The sequence below is a fragment of the Myotis myotis genome, unplaced genomic scaffold, assembly GCF_014108235.1.
Source record: "Myotis myotis isolate mMyoMyo1 unplaced genomic scaffold, mMyoMyo1.p scaffold_m19_p_3, whole genome shotgun sequence".
NCBI classification, from domain to species: domain Eukaryota; kingdom Metazoa; phylum Chordata; class Mammalia; order Chiroptera; family Vespertilionidae; genus Myotis; species Myotis myotis.
The window spans coordinates 186,570,406-186,583,458 of record NW_023416335.1 but is presented as its reverse complement, the minus strand read 5'-3'; the positions used below and the strand labels follow the sequence as shown (position 1 = coordinate 186,583,458).

General features: G+C 39.5%; 1 protein-coding gene across 2 annotated transcripts in view; it reads right to left on the bottom strand.

Moving 5' to 3' along the window:
- RERG (RAS like estrogen regulated growth inhibitor) overlaps positions 1-13,053 on the bottom strand; it is a 103,503-nt gene that overhangs the window by 77,560 nt on the left and 12,890 nt on the right. The window lies entirely within an intron of this gene.

The following is a 13,053-nucleotide window of genomic DNA, read 5'->3' as shown; positions in this document are numbered from 1 at the left end:
TACATATTTAATGTAAAGATAAAAATGAAATAATATTTAAATTCTATTTAGCACATAGTGGATGCACTATGTGTGCTTCTACTAATATCATATTAAAATTATATTTAGCGTACAATGGGTGTTCAATAATAAAATTGTAAAACTTTATTTGCTACTAGAGGCCCAGTGCATGAAATTCGGCCCAGCCTGCACCCTCTCCAATCCGGGACCCCTCGGGGGATGTCCAAACACGGGTTTAGGCCCAATCCTGGGCCAGCAGTCGGACATCCCTCTCACAATCCTGGACCAATAGCTCCTAATTGCTCACCTGCCTGCCTACCTGGTTGCCCCTAACTGCCCCCCCCCCCACCACCTGCTGGCCTGATCGCCCCTCACTGCCTCTGCGTGCTGGCCTGATCACCCCCAACTGCCCCCCTTGCTGGCCTGGTCGCCCCATGCTGCCTGCTGTTCAGTCATTTGGTCATCCCTCACTAACCCCCCTGCCCACCTGGTCATAGGCAGCCATCTTGTGAGGGCATGAGGGCCAATTTGCATACTACCTCTCTATTATATAGGATTCCTTAAAAGGGCTTTTCCAGCCAAAATTATCTTGCCATTATGCCAGATGCCTCACACTTCATTTATTTTCCATTGTTGAGAAGTATTGAGAGATAACTATCACCTATGCAGTAACTTTTTATTCTAAGCTAATTTTAGACTGAAAAAAGATTGTAAAAGTAGTACAGATGCTGAAGATACCCTTCACTTACATTCATGCAATGTTAACATCTTACGTAACCATAGTGCAATGATCAAAACTAATACGTAATATCGGTAAAATACACAATACTATTAACAAAACTACGGCTTCTATTTGGATCTTCCCAGTCTTCCCAACAATGTCCTTTTATTTTATCTTCTAGGACACAATCCAGGGCCCCATGTTGCATTTGCCTGTCATGCCTCCTAGTTTCCTCAGCCTTTCCTTCTCTTTCTCAACCTTGACACATCTATTGTTGACCTTGGTCAACTATTCTGTAGAATTTCCTGTAACATGGGTTTGTCCAATATTAATGCATGATTACATTGAAGTTATGCATTATTGGAAAGAATGCCACAGAGGTTACGTGCCCTTCATATCATCATGTCAATATGCCGATTCCTAGCAATATTAACCCTTGGACTTGGTTAAGGTGACATCTGACAAGTGTCTTCACTGTAAAGTTATTATTTTCCCCTTTGTCATTAATAAGTGTTTAAGGGGAGCTATTTTGACATGCAAAGATCCTGTTTCTGCTAAACTTTTACCCACTCACTCCATCAATGGTTGCTTCCAGCAATTATTACTGTGGTGTCTTAATGCTCTATTTCCCTCATTCCTTCTATATTTGCTAATTAGAATTGTTTTATAAGGAATACTTGTCCTTTCTTCCTCTCTTATTTATTTATTCATTATGACTCAAGGATATCCATTTTATCCTTTATGTTATAATCAATACAATTACTGGATTTATGTTGTTTGGTTTTTTTTGTTCACAATGTTCCAACTCAGGCCATTGGCAGCCCTTTCAGATGATAGACATATCTCCACCCTGTCTTATTTGTCAGAACTTCTTTACTCTCTGGCACCTTAAGGTGTTTCATGCTCACCCCAGCCCTGGAACCAACCATTTTCCAAGGAATTCTGGTTCATTTTATTGGAGAATTATACCCGCCTCTCTGAACACTGTGAGAGTCGTAATGCTGCACCCATTTCCATGCTTGCCACACTGGTATCCTCTCTTCTGTTTCCCTCAAAGAAAAATAAACTTAAAATGACAGTTTTAGAAACCTACCTGTGTCCATGACATAATAATGGACACATGGCAACACATATAGCAGAAAGAATGCTGATTTTAGAGCTGGGAGACAATTCATCAGCTTGAGTCTAGTTTGGATAGAAAAGGTGTGTAAGAGAAATTATAAATACATTGCAAGTGAGAGAATATGCCTTAGAACGCTTGGCTATTATTTCCCCTGCATGCATTTTCATGCTCCCAAGTATCAGTGGCAGGCATTATGATTCAGGTTATTATGCTATAAAAAGGAGACTTGCTTCCTTTTTATTCTCTACTTTCCCACCCCTCCCCCACAAGGATTTGAATCTGAGATTTCACTTTGCCAGGAGGAAAAAAAAGTAAGCACCTTTACAAGAACAATCAAAACAATGACTCACAAATTCTGCGAGGATTTAAGATGATTTCCCTGTCTTGAGAACCTTCAGGGGATTATGCGAAATCATATGTGAGGGCTGAGAAAGAGTGTGTGCAGCTGAGGACGGCAACAGTTGCTGGACACCCATTCACAGGGTCCGGGCTGGACTTAAGATAACAGACAGTGACTTCCAGCAGCAGCTCATTCCAGGCGTGAGTCAGGGAGCAAAGACAAAAACATTTCAGGATGATCATAAATGATCCTTCGGAAGTCACCAGAAACTGATCTCTGGCCACACTCTTTTTATATTCTCTCATGCACTGTCTGCTGCTCCTGTTTCCCAAATATACCTGTTCTCCCCTCAGCACCTATGCTTTTGAAAATAGGTTTTATTAGACTGTTTTTAATTTTTGAAAAAGAAGAAAAGACCTGCACTCCTGCAAAAGGTTGGTGCTCAGTGAAATCTGTAGTAGGAATGGTTTGCTCTTTTACTAGGATTCCGTTATCTCAAATTTACTCACTATATACACAGTTTTGGTGTTGTTTTAAAGCCTGGAGCCCATCTCCTCCAGGGATGCTTAACATGATGTCCCAGGTACAGTTGCCAAGAAAGACATTTTATTTTGCTTTATTAGTTAAAAGCAATTGTGTTAACAACAGCCGATCTCTTGCTGTGTCCATTTTCACCCATTGGTCGCTGTAGGATAATTGGCCACTGAGAGCTTGAGGAATCCACAGAGAAAATCTTACTGGTAGTGCTAGGTTCGCCAGGTGTGATTTCCAGCAGCCATCTCAATAGCCACTATCTCTGCAAGACCAACTTCCAGGTTGCCTGATGGCATGTGGTAACTTATGTCAAGGATTCGCCACTTCACATCCATTAGAAGCTGAGAGCTGTTTTGTTTTGAAAACTTCTCCATGCACTGTCTTCCAGCATACACTTTGTGGGAAAGTTAATGTACTGCCCAGAAAGCTAGAGAGCTTATCAAATGAATGCTTGCACAGTGACTTGAGCAAAGCTCTTCTGAACATCATTATAGTCATGGCTAATGAACAAGTAGTTGTTGAAATGGAAAGATTCTAATTAGCCACCTAAAGAAGGTGGCAGAATTGAGGGGATTCCCGTACCGCCTTTGGGAGTGTTGCTTTGGGTAAGGTCCAGTACCACTGAGTGTGAGCTTAGGGTGGCAGAAATGGAATGAGGCGCAAACTCTGTAGGACCCCCTCACCTTCCCTTCCTGCTGCACATATAAGCGGCACTGCTGTAATACCAAGGGTGCTTAATTAGGAAATGAAGAGTTGGATCAACAGACAGAGGTCATTGTTAATTTCTCAGTCTTTTCTGCCCACTCATTTGCTTCCTGCGAAGTAGGTGGCCTTCACCCTGTTCCACCAATGATTGATTGTGCATCCTGGTTCTGTAACCACCCATGGAAAGTCTTCACTTACCTTGTTAATGCACAGCAAGCTTGGCTGTTTTGTTCAGCACCCCCGCCCCCTGTTGGTTTAGTTAATTACCTAAATCCATTAGCATGCATTTGTCTCAAATTGAACTGAGGTCAAAAGAAAATCAGTTCAGGAACGTGGGAGGAAAACTGTGTGGCTGCCATATGGCACCAAACTGAGGCAGGCAGATACCTAGAAGTTGCATCACTAATGACAAATACACTGTTAATAGCTCATCCTCCTCCCCAGACGGCTCACAGCTTCAGTTCCCATACATTCCTGTCCCTGAATCGTGGTTCAAATGGATGTATGAAAAACGTAGGGTGAAGAGCCACTCAGTCAGGTGGTATTGTTTTGTGTATCTTGAGATACTTTACAAGCTAATAGAGAAGCATGTGGAAGGGGCATATCCATCCACCCTAATGCTCAATGGGCTGAATGCAGGCTCCATCCAAAGCAACATCCCCAAAGTTAAGTGTGTGATTTTGGACTACCTGAGCAACACGATCTAATGACTTACTTCCTCCTTTCAAGACACTTAAAATATGAGAAAGGGCCCGGGCAGTGTGGTTCAGTGGTTGAGTATTGACCTATGAACCAGGAGTCACGCTGGCTTGATCCTCAGTGTGTATGTGTGTGTGTGGGGGGGGGGGGGGGTGCAGGAGGCAGCCGATCAATGATTCTCTCTCATCATTGATGTTTCTATCTCTCTCTCTCTGAAACCAACAAAAATATATTTTAAAATATGAGAACGGGATAGTTATTCCTTCACAAGTTTACATGAGTGAGTCCTCTCTAGTGAACAATTTATTGAGCAGGATTCATCATGAGTCAAATAAGAATGCAGCCTAGCAGCAGAGATATGTGGAAATGAGCATGTCTCCCATCGCAGCAAAATGGTGTGGAAGTAGAGATTTTTATTTATTTACAAGAAAAAAGAACCTTTCGTTCTCCCCAGGCACAGCTTTTCTGATGGAAGAGATGAACCTGGGTTCTTGGACAGAGATAATGAATGTCATCAGCTCATTACGAGGCTGGTATAAACACGCTAGAAAACAGCACCTTGTCGTAATCATTCTTTTTCCCTGAGGAAATATTTTTCAAACAGATGCAACCTCAAGTATGGCTTCCTATTATCAACTGTGTGCAAGTTTAAAGTCTCGGTATAAAGGTCAAGCAGGACTCCTCTGCTTCCAGGGCCATGGACCTCGCACCAAAAATATGCTACAAGTCAACTCAAGTAAACACATGGATGAAGGGAAAGCTTTTGAGGGTTGGTGAGCACTTAGTTTACACTGAAAACAAAACCCAGTTGTTAAAGACCTTCAGAGATGGTGATTCCCCAATGACTGTCAGTAATTCTTTCAGAGAAAGGTATTTTATGCATAATTACACTGGAGAGGAAAGGCTATTCTTAAGCATTCATAGTACAGTTTATATTTTACAAGTACCGTTTAATCCTTCTTAATTGTTGCCACTGAAACCAAACATCCCAGGCGATAATGAGAAGAACAAGAAAGGCCAAGAATGAGGGAGAAAGGTTCTGAACTAAAATAACCAAACCTCATCCTTGGCATCTCAAGGGACCACAGGCCTCTTCAATCACAGATCAAGGGCTTCAATCTCACGTATAGTCACAACTGTTAACACTAACATTTACTAGTTACCAGGCACTGTTCTAAGTATGTTCATGGATTATCCCACTTAATAAATGACAACTGAGGCATGCTCTTATTCTCTAAATATTTATTGAGCACCTACAGTGTGTCAAACACTAGTCTGGGTGATGAGACTATTGCACTGATCAAAACACAGAGAAATACCTGCATTGTATAATTTACATTCTAGTGCAGCCAGAAGCAGCACAGCCATAATTTGAATCCAAGAAGTCTGGCTACTGGGATGTAAAGGTATTATAGCTATGAGCAGGTGTCATGAAATGCTGCCTCTTTTAGAGACCTGTGAGAATCTCATAGGTCACAAATACTTAAGTATGAAACAACTGGGAGATGTTTGCATTCTGTGATTTATATTTCGGGGGTGCTGAGATTGAGCTCTTCTCGACTGGAATAGTGCCAGCAGGGCCTTGCACTGAAAAGAGCTACTAGCATTGCAGTTAGCTCAGCTGGGGTCAAGTTCAGGCTCTGCCATTTATTACACATATGCTTGGGCAAGTTGTTGAGCCTCTCTGAGCCTCAATTTCCTCATCTGTAAGAGAAAAATTATAATAAGACCTATTTTTTTGTGTTTTGTTGAACTATTTAAATGAGATATTATAAATAAAATACTTTGAAAAGTGCCTGGTGTTACATAAAGTAAACTATTTTTATTATTTGCTACTCATGGGCCCTCAAACCTAGACAATAGGATGTCAAAAGCTAATCTACATTTTCTTAGGAATGTGAGTCCTGAACTGCAAACATTTTTAACTATACAGGTTGAAGCAGAATAGAGGCCTATAGCCACCTGTCCTCAGTATGTGGTGCATGAGGGGAAGAAGGGCAGACTGCCCTGCATTCCCTAGGGCCACCGTTTAGCCTGCCTCAGACACCCTGCTGCCTTTACCAAGGAACCTGAGTCTTTCATCCTCTGCCATCACCTTTACTTCCTTTAGGTCTCTGCTCCACGAATGTCCAGGTTACTGAGGGCCCATAAAAAGCAAAGATGCAAAGATCACAAACTGCTTTACCCATGAGGACTTCACTTGTCCTGGCCGCTCCTTACCTGATGCCTCGGCTCTTTTTCCTTCACAAAGTCTAGCTCTGTTTTCTTTGCTGTCCATTTTCCTATCCTCTCTTTTAGTGAGGATGTGCCTTTCCTAAATCCATATGGTTTAATCTACTGTTGGTAACCCCCTCTCCTATGTGTACGGTTCTCAAAGGCACGTCCTTCTTTACCGAGAGGGATGCAGATTCAAGTCCACTCAGGCCACAGCTCACTCCAGCGATGGCTCAATGGGCTAGCTATGACCCTTCTGGATGTTGGTCATCCCTGTGCATTTGGTCTTCCCCAAGTCTGATTTAGAGTTTTCACAGGCTAGTCTGAAAGTCGTAAAAGGGGACAAATATATGCACAGGCTCAGAGACCTTTTTCTGTGAAGAGCATATTGATTCTCAGCATTATCTTATTTTATGAAATCAAAGCTTCTGGGAACTACACTCAATTTGTATGCATAAGAATCCAAATTATCACAAACTTAGCGCCCCCAAACAACACAAATTTATCACTGTGCACTTCAGTAGGTTAGAAGTCTGATGCAGGTCAGCGGGGCCTCTCTGCAGGCTCTGGGAGAGAATCCATTTCCCTGCTTCCTTCACCTTCCAGGGTCCACTCACAATCCCTGGCTAATGGTCTCCTCCTCCATCCTCAAAACCAGCACATCATATCTCAGCATCCATTCCATTTTAGTCAAGTCTCCTCCTGACCTCAGTCTCTGACCTAACCTGGGAAGGTTTCTTCAATGTTAGGAAGTCATGTGATAAGGTTCGACTCACCTGGACAATCTAAGATAATCTCCCCATCTCAAGGTTCATAACTTCAATCACATCTGCAAAGTTTTGGGTTGTTTTGTTTTGTTTTGTTTTGTTTTGCTATGAAAGGTAACATATTCACAGGTTCTGGAAACTAGGACATAAACATCTTTGGAACAATTTATTCTGCCCACCACATTCCTCTCTCTGGCCTCCGAAGGGAATTGCACATGCGAATACACGCATGCCATCCGAAAGTCCTCAATATTCTCAACCTATTACAGGATCTACTCCAAGTCCCAAATCTTATCTGAACTTCATTAGCCCAAAAATCCCAAATCTCATTAACTACCTCATATAAATCAGGTATGGGTGAGGCTCTGGGTGGCAACATAAGGTGGCCTTTCTCCAATGCAGGTGTTTTGAAATAATTCAATGTTGTTATCTGCACAGTTTACGTCTTTTACCAAATGTTTCCTTATGCTGAGGGCACTGTGAGGAATGTTTTGTTGAGAAGACCATGTGTGCTTTGTTTTTTCTTTTCTGCATGCCCCAGTACGTGCAATTTCAATCTTCTCATTCTGACTGCAACTCTTTACTCCTAGGGTAGAGCTTAGTCACATGTTTTCCTTATACTCCTATATTCTAGACCACTATTTGGAATAACGAGCTAAACATGAGGCTCAAAGAGACTAACTAGTAAGCCCTTTAGTATCTCAAAATTTTCCATATGTTTAGAATGTAGAAAATACTACCATTTATAGTTGGTTTAGTTTTTTTCTGGAGTAACACTCTCAGACAATACACACATACACACACAAACACACTTTCATTAAGTAACAGTGGAGATGTAAAAATTATCTAAATTAATCTAATGGCTAGTCCAATATCTTTAAAATGTGGAGCTTGAGGAATTCAGTTTATTTCTACGTTTATCTTTATAGAAAAAGTGTTCTAAGATTAAAATGAGCTTGATATTTCTTGGAAATTTATTTTTATTTGCTTTTGTTCTTCAATAAAATGAAACCCTTTCACTGTAATAAAATTACTCTACAATAAGTTTTGGGTCATTCAAACCAGAACATGTTAAAAACAAAACTTATTAATAGTGTGAATGATGTTGGAGCGCGGGACAAGTATGCAGGACTTACAATAACCTTGACTGAGCAGACAGACAGAGGTATTTGGTAGACAATAATGAATATTCTGTAGAAGATCAGGTAAGATAAAAGTGTTTACTTACTAACTATGGCAATGCTACATTTCATAAATAAAAGATAACTAAAAAACCCTTGTTTTATGATACCTCATATAAAACACACTTACAAAATTATTTAACAAAAAGCTCATGATGGTTGCTTTGTGGAATTTTTTAATTGGTACTGAACAAAACCTTCTTTTTACTGGATCTTAAAAAATAATCTGAGAAAATTATATTGAGAGTTTCCATTTTGCCATCAAGTCTATGCCAACTATTCATCCAAAATAGCACCACCGTAATAAGTTTGAATAATGAATTATGGAATCAAAATCAATCTTCAACTATGAAGATTGTGGTGGTCCCTTGCATTTATAAGAAGCATCATAGTCTTTAACAATATTTATTGACCTAGACATCTCCAACAATAATTAATCATGAATTATTCATGGCAGACAAAAGATCTTTAGTTATCTGATGGGATTCAATCCTACCCAATCTGTCCTCGTAAAATGTTTCAAACCTTTTGGCATTTTGCCTTGTGTAGAAGTCTGATTCTTTGGTTCACAAGAACATCTTGTATTTCAATGAAGGAAACAAACAACAGTCTCTTATTGTGATCAATAATGAAGATAATCTCTGAATCTAATATTTTAAATACATATCATCATTTACATTTTTTGACTTGACTATGCATTTTCCTTAATGTTGACATACTAGGACTTCCACATTTTTAAAAGCTTCTGAGTTTTGCTTTGCGACACTTCCAGGTCAAATTGTTAATGTATCCTCTCTTTCCACCGAGGATGTTTAACACATTTCACATTTTTCATATATCACATGTTAAGTTCTTCGATCTTTCTTTAGAATTTCCATCCTCCTCCCTTACCATCTCCTTCACATACTGTTGGGCCTCAAAAGCCAACTAAAAGGTTTTAGCATGAAATCATAGGCAGAATTTGGAATAGAAATATTATTATAAACTGAATAGAATAAAAATGTAACATAAGGCTATAAGACCTCTTAGTTTAATCACCATTTACTCTGTTCTGGTTCCTCATTTTCTCTAGTAATGGTTCAAGCAAAGTAAAGTACTTTTCATAGATACTCATTAATCTAAATGAATGTTCATAAGTAACAAGGAGGAAAAGACTAGAGGAGGATAGGGGAAGAAAACATCTGTTGAGAATCTATAATTGTGCATGGCATTTAGTTAGAAATTTTGGGAGTATTGTAGATAAAAACACAGGCAACAGAGGCAAACTGTCTAGGTTTGAATCCTAGCTCTGCCAGAATCCTGTCACTACCTGTATGGCCCTGGGCAAGTTACTTACTTACTCCTCCGGACTTCAAGCTCCTCATCTGTAAAGGAGGGATAATAATAGGGCAAAATTTATAGAATAGTTGTGATGATTATAGATGATTATATGAGTTCATATGTGTCAAGTCCTATAACAGTGGTTGGCTTACAGTCAATGATATAAGCATTAGCTAATTATTTTGATTGCTGGTTTTATTATATATCATTTGGTTTTAGTGCACAACAACCTTACTCTTAGATGGTTATTATCAGCCGTAGCCCCTCAGTTAGAGCGTCCTCCCCATACACCAAGGTTGTGGGTCCGATCTCCCATTTGGGCACATACAAGAATCAATCAATGAATGCATCAGTAAGTGGAACGACAAATCGATGTTTGTTTTTTTTCCCTCTCTCTCCCTTCCTCTATTTCTCTAAAAATCAATTTAAAAGAACATGGTTATTATCATCTGCATTTTACTGAAGAGGAAACTGGAGTGCACCAAAGTTAAGTAAACTCACCATGCATATTAAACTCACAGTTAATAAATGATGAGTCAGACTGGCCTCCAAACCCACTGAAGGGAAATGAGGACTGATGTGTTAGCTCTGGGAAGCTTTAAAAGGGCCTTTCCTCCCTTGTTAACCATCACTTAGTTCCTGCCCCTTTCCTTTGTCACTTTGTTGTCCCCTTCTAATTTCAACATTAACGACATTTTGCAAAATAAAAAATAAAAAATAAGAGGGAAAGTTGTTCCACTTCTCACCATAACAATCTCACTGAACTTACAGTATTTTATTCTTATTGCCTCCTTCAAGGTCTCCTCCAGTATTTCCTACTGATATTTCTTCCTCTCACAGATTCCTATAGCATTTATGACCTGAACTAAAGTGCTAGAAGATTGTCTTATGTGCGATCTAAAGCACTAAACTGCACACACCTCAACATATAAATTTTTGATAGTAAGTAGGTTATCAGAGTTCAGCTTTTAAAAACTCATGATGAGCTCCATACTTTCTTGAAGGTTCTCCTTCCGTATCCTTCCCCAATTGTCTTTTCAAATTGACTCTGAGACTGAATTGAGTCAAAGCTCAATCCATTCTAAGATTTGTAACTTAGTTGTATTCATGCCATATAATTGACATTGCATCCATATCAATTTCCTGATGCTGATAACATATTGTGATTATGTAACAAAGATGTTATCATTGAGGGAAGCTAGGTGAAGGTTACAAAAGAACTCTCTGTACTGTTCTTGCAACTCTGACAATTTTCTAAAAATATTTCAAGATAAAAAATTGGAAAAACCAAGCATTCTGCTGGAACAAAAACTATCACTGGGTAATTTCTAATTGTGAGTCATACATGCCCAACAAAACACTATACAGTCCCTGAAAACAAGGACAGTCATATAGTTCTCTGAGCTTTTCCCACAATTACTAACACTGCATTGGGCATTTGGTGGGAGAATACAGAGGGTGGAAGAGTTGGGAATATAGGAGAAAGTTTGTAAATATTTGTAAATTAATAAGTGGAAGACATGAAATAATGGGTTACATTTGAGGACTCAGGGATTTAAATGTACAGTTACTATGCTCCTGATTTCACCTCTTTTGGAACACTGCTAGAAAAACAGATTCAAGATATAAAATAAAATATTTGAATGGAAATATAGTCCCAGGCATTGGAACAGAAAACCATTACTCATACTACCATGTGTGGCTGAGTCTTCCTTTAAAACTTCTAACTCAACATGTGTTGCCAAATGACTACGAAGCTGGCTCAGTTGTTAGGTTCCGTTGTAATTTATGAGGTTCTTAGTACAAAAAGAAGTCAAATAGTTTTCAGACAGATAAATATTCACAATATTTTACTCTTACTCTTTTGTTCTTGGCCTTACCTTTTAAACTGCTGCCCAAAGGTAGAAAAACAAAAGAGAACTTTTGAAAATACTTGTTAAAAGAACAGGAAATGCATCATCAAGAAAAAGATGTTATCTTTTCTACCCCAAACAGTGGAAACTTATGAACTTTTCTTAATGCTGCAGTTCTTTCTACAAAACCATTGCATAAGTTTTATAAATGCCACTGTCAATGAGCAATTTAAAATCACTTTTTCCAAATGTTGCAGAAAGAACAACTACCTTACTTTCATTTGGATCTGCATTAGCCTTAACTTGACTGGATGGAGCTTGGTGTTAATAAACTCAAGGTTATGGGTTCAATTCTGATGTGGTCTATTTTAGCTTCTCTGAGCAGAAAATTTGGTACCATGGTCTTACCTTATATGTTAAACCCCAGACACTTAATACTGCAGTTTAGTCCAACTCATGCCCACTACTGCTGAACAGCTCAAAGTATGACCTTAAAACCCAAGCTCAGCATGTCACAGTCCTTGAGGCTTACAGTTTTTTTTTAAACAAAACTTACCATACTAATATGAGAAAGAAAAATTCTAGTCTTAAGCAACCACAGAAAAGCCTCACATTTGCTCTGCCTCTCAGAGTATATTTTGGTCCAATTAGTCTGTCTATTCCCATTAGAGTATCAGCCTCATAGAGGCAGAGATCTTGCCTGTTTTGTTGACTGCTATACACCAGTACCCATGACAGTGCCTGGTACTCCATGCTTATTACATGCAGCTCACAGAACGCTATATGCTTTTTCAATGCTGACAACACCTATTTCAAGTAGAAATGGATTACTTGGCACACTTAACAATGGTTCCTAAAATGTGGTCCCCAGACTAGCAGCATAAGCATCATCTGGGAACTTGTTAGAAATACAAGTTCTCTGACCCTTTTATAGGCCTACTGAATCAGAATCTCTGGGAATGGGGTCCAAAAGCACATATTTTTAATAAGCCTCTGTGTGAGTCAGAGGCAAGCTAAAGTTTGATTTCTACCAATTTAACTCAGTAAAGAAAACCCTTTACCACACTCAGCTCTGATTCCCAGCAGCAGTCCCAAATGACATAAATCCAGCCATTCTAGTACAAAAGTATACATGCATATCTTGGAATGAGTGAAGGATGACTTTATGTATAGATATTTGAACCAATAAAAGTTAATCACTCTTATGCACTTTGTGTAGCAATGTACCTTGAATCCTAAGACAAGAATGTGAGATAGAAATAGCAAATTATATATATATATATATATATATATATATATATATATATATATAATGTATATATATATATATATATGCCTAATATGTTAAGTGTCCGACCAAGCGGTCGACCGACCGGTCACTATGATGTGTACTGACCACCAGGGGGGTAGATTGGTAGATTAGCCGACTGGTAGATTAGCTTGCTGCTGGGGTCCACCTATCAGGACTGGGTGAGACGGGGCCAGACACACCCTGGAGCCCTCCTGTGGTCCCTCCCGTGGTCCCTCCCCAGTCACCAGCACCGATTGGCCCCTATTGGGACTGGGCGAGATGGCCCTGATCAGTCCCGATTGCCG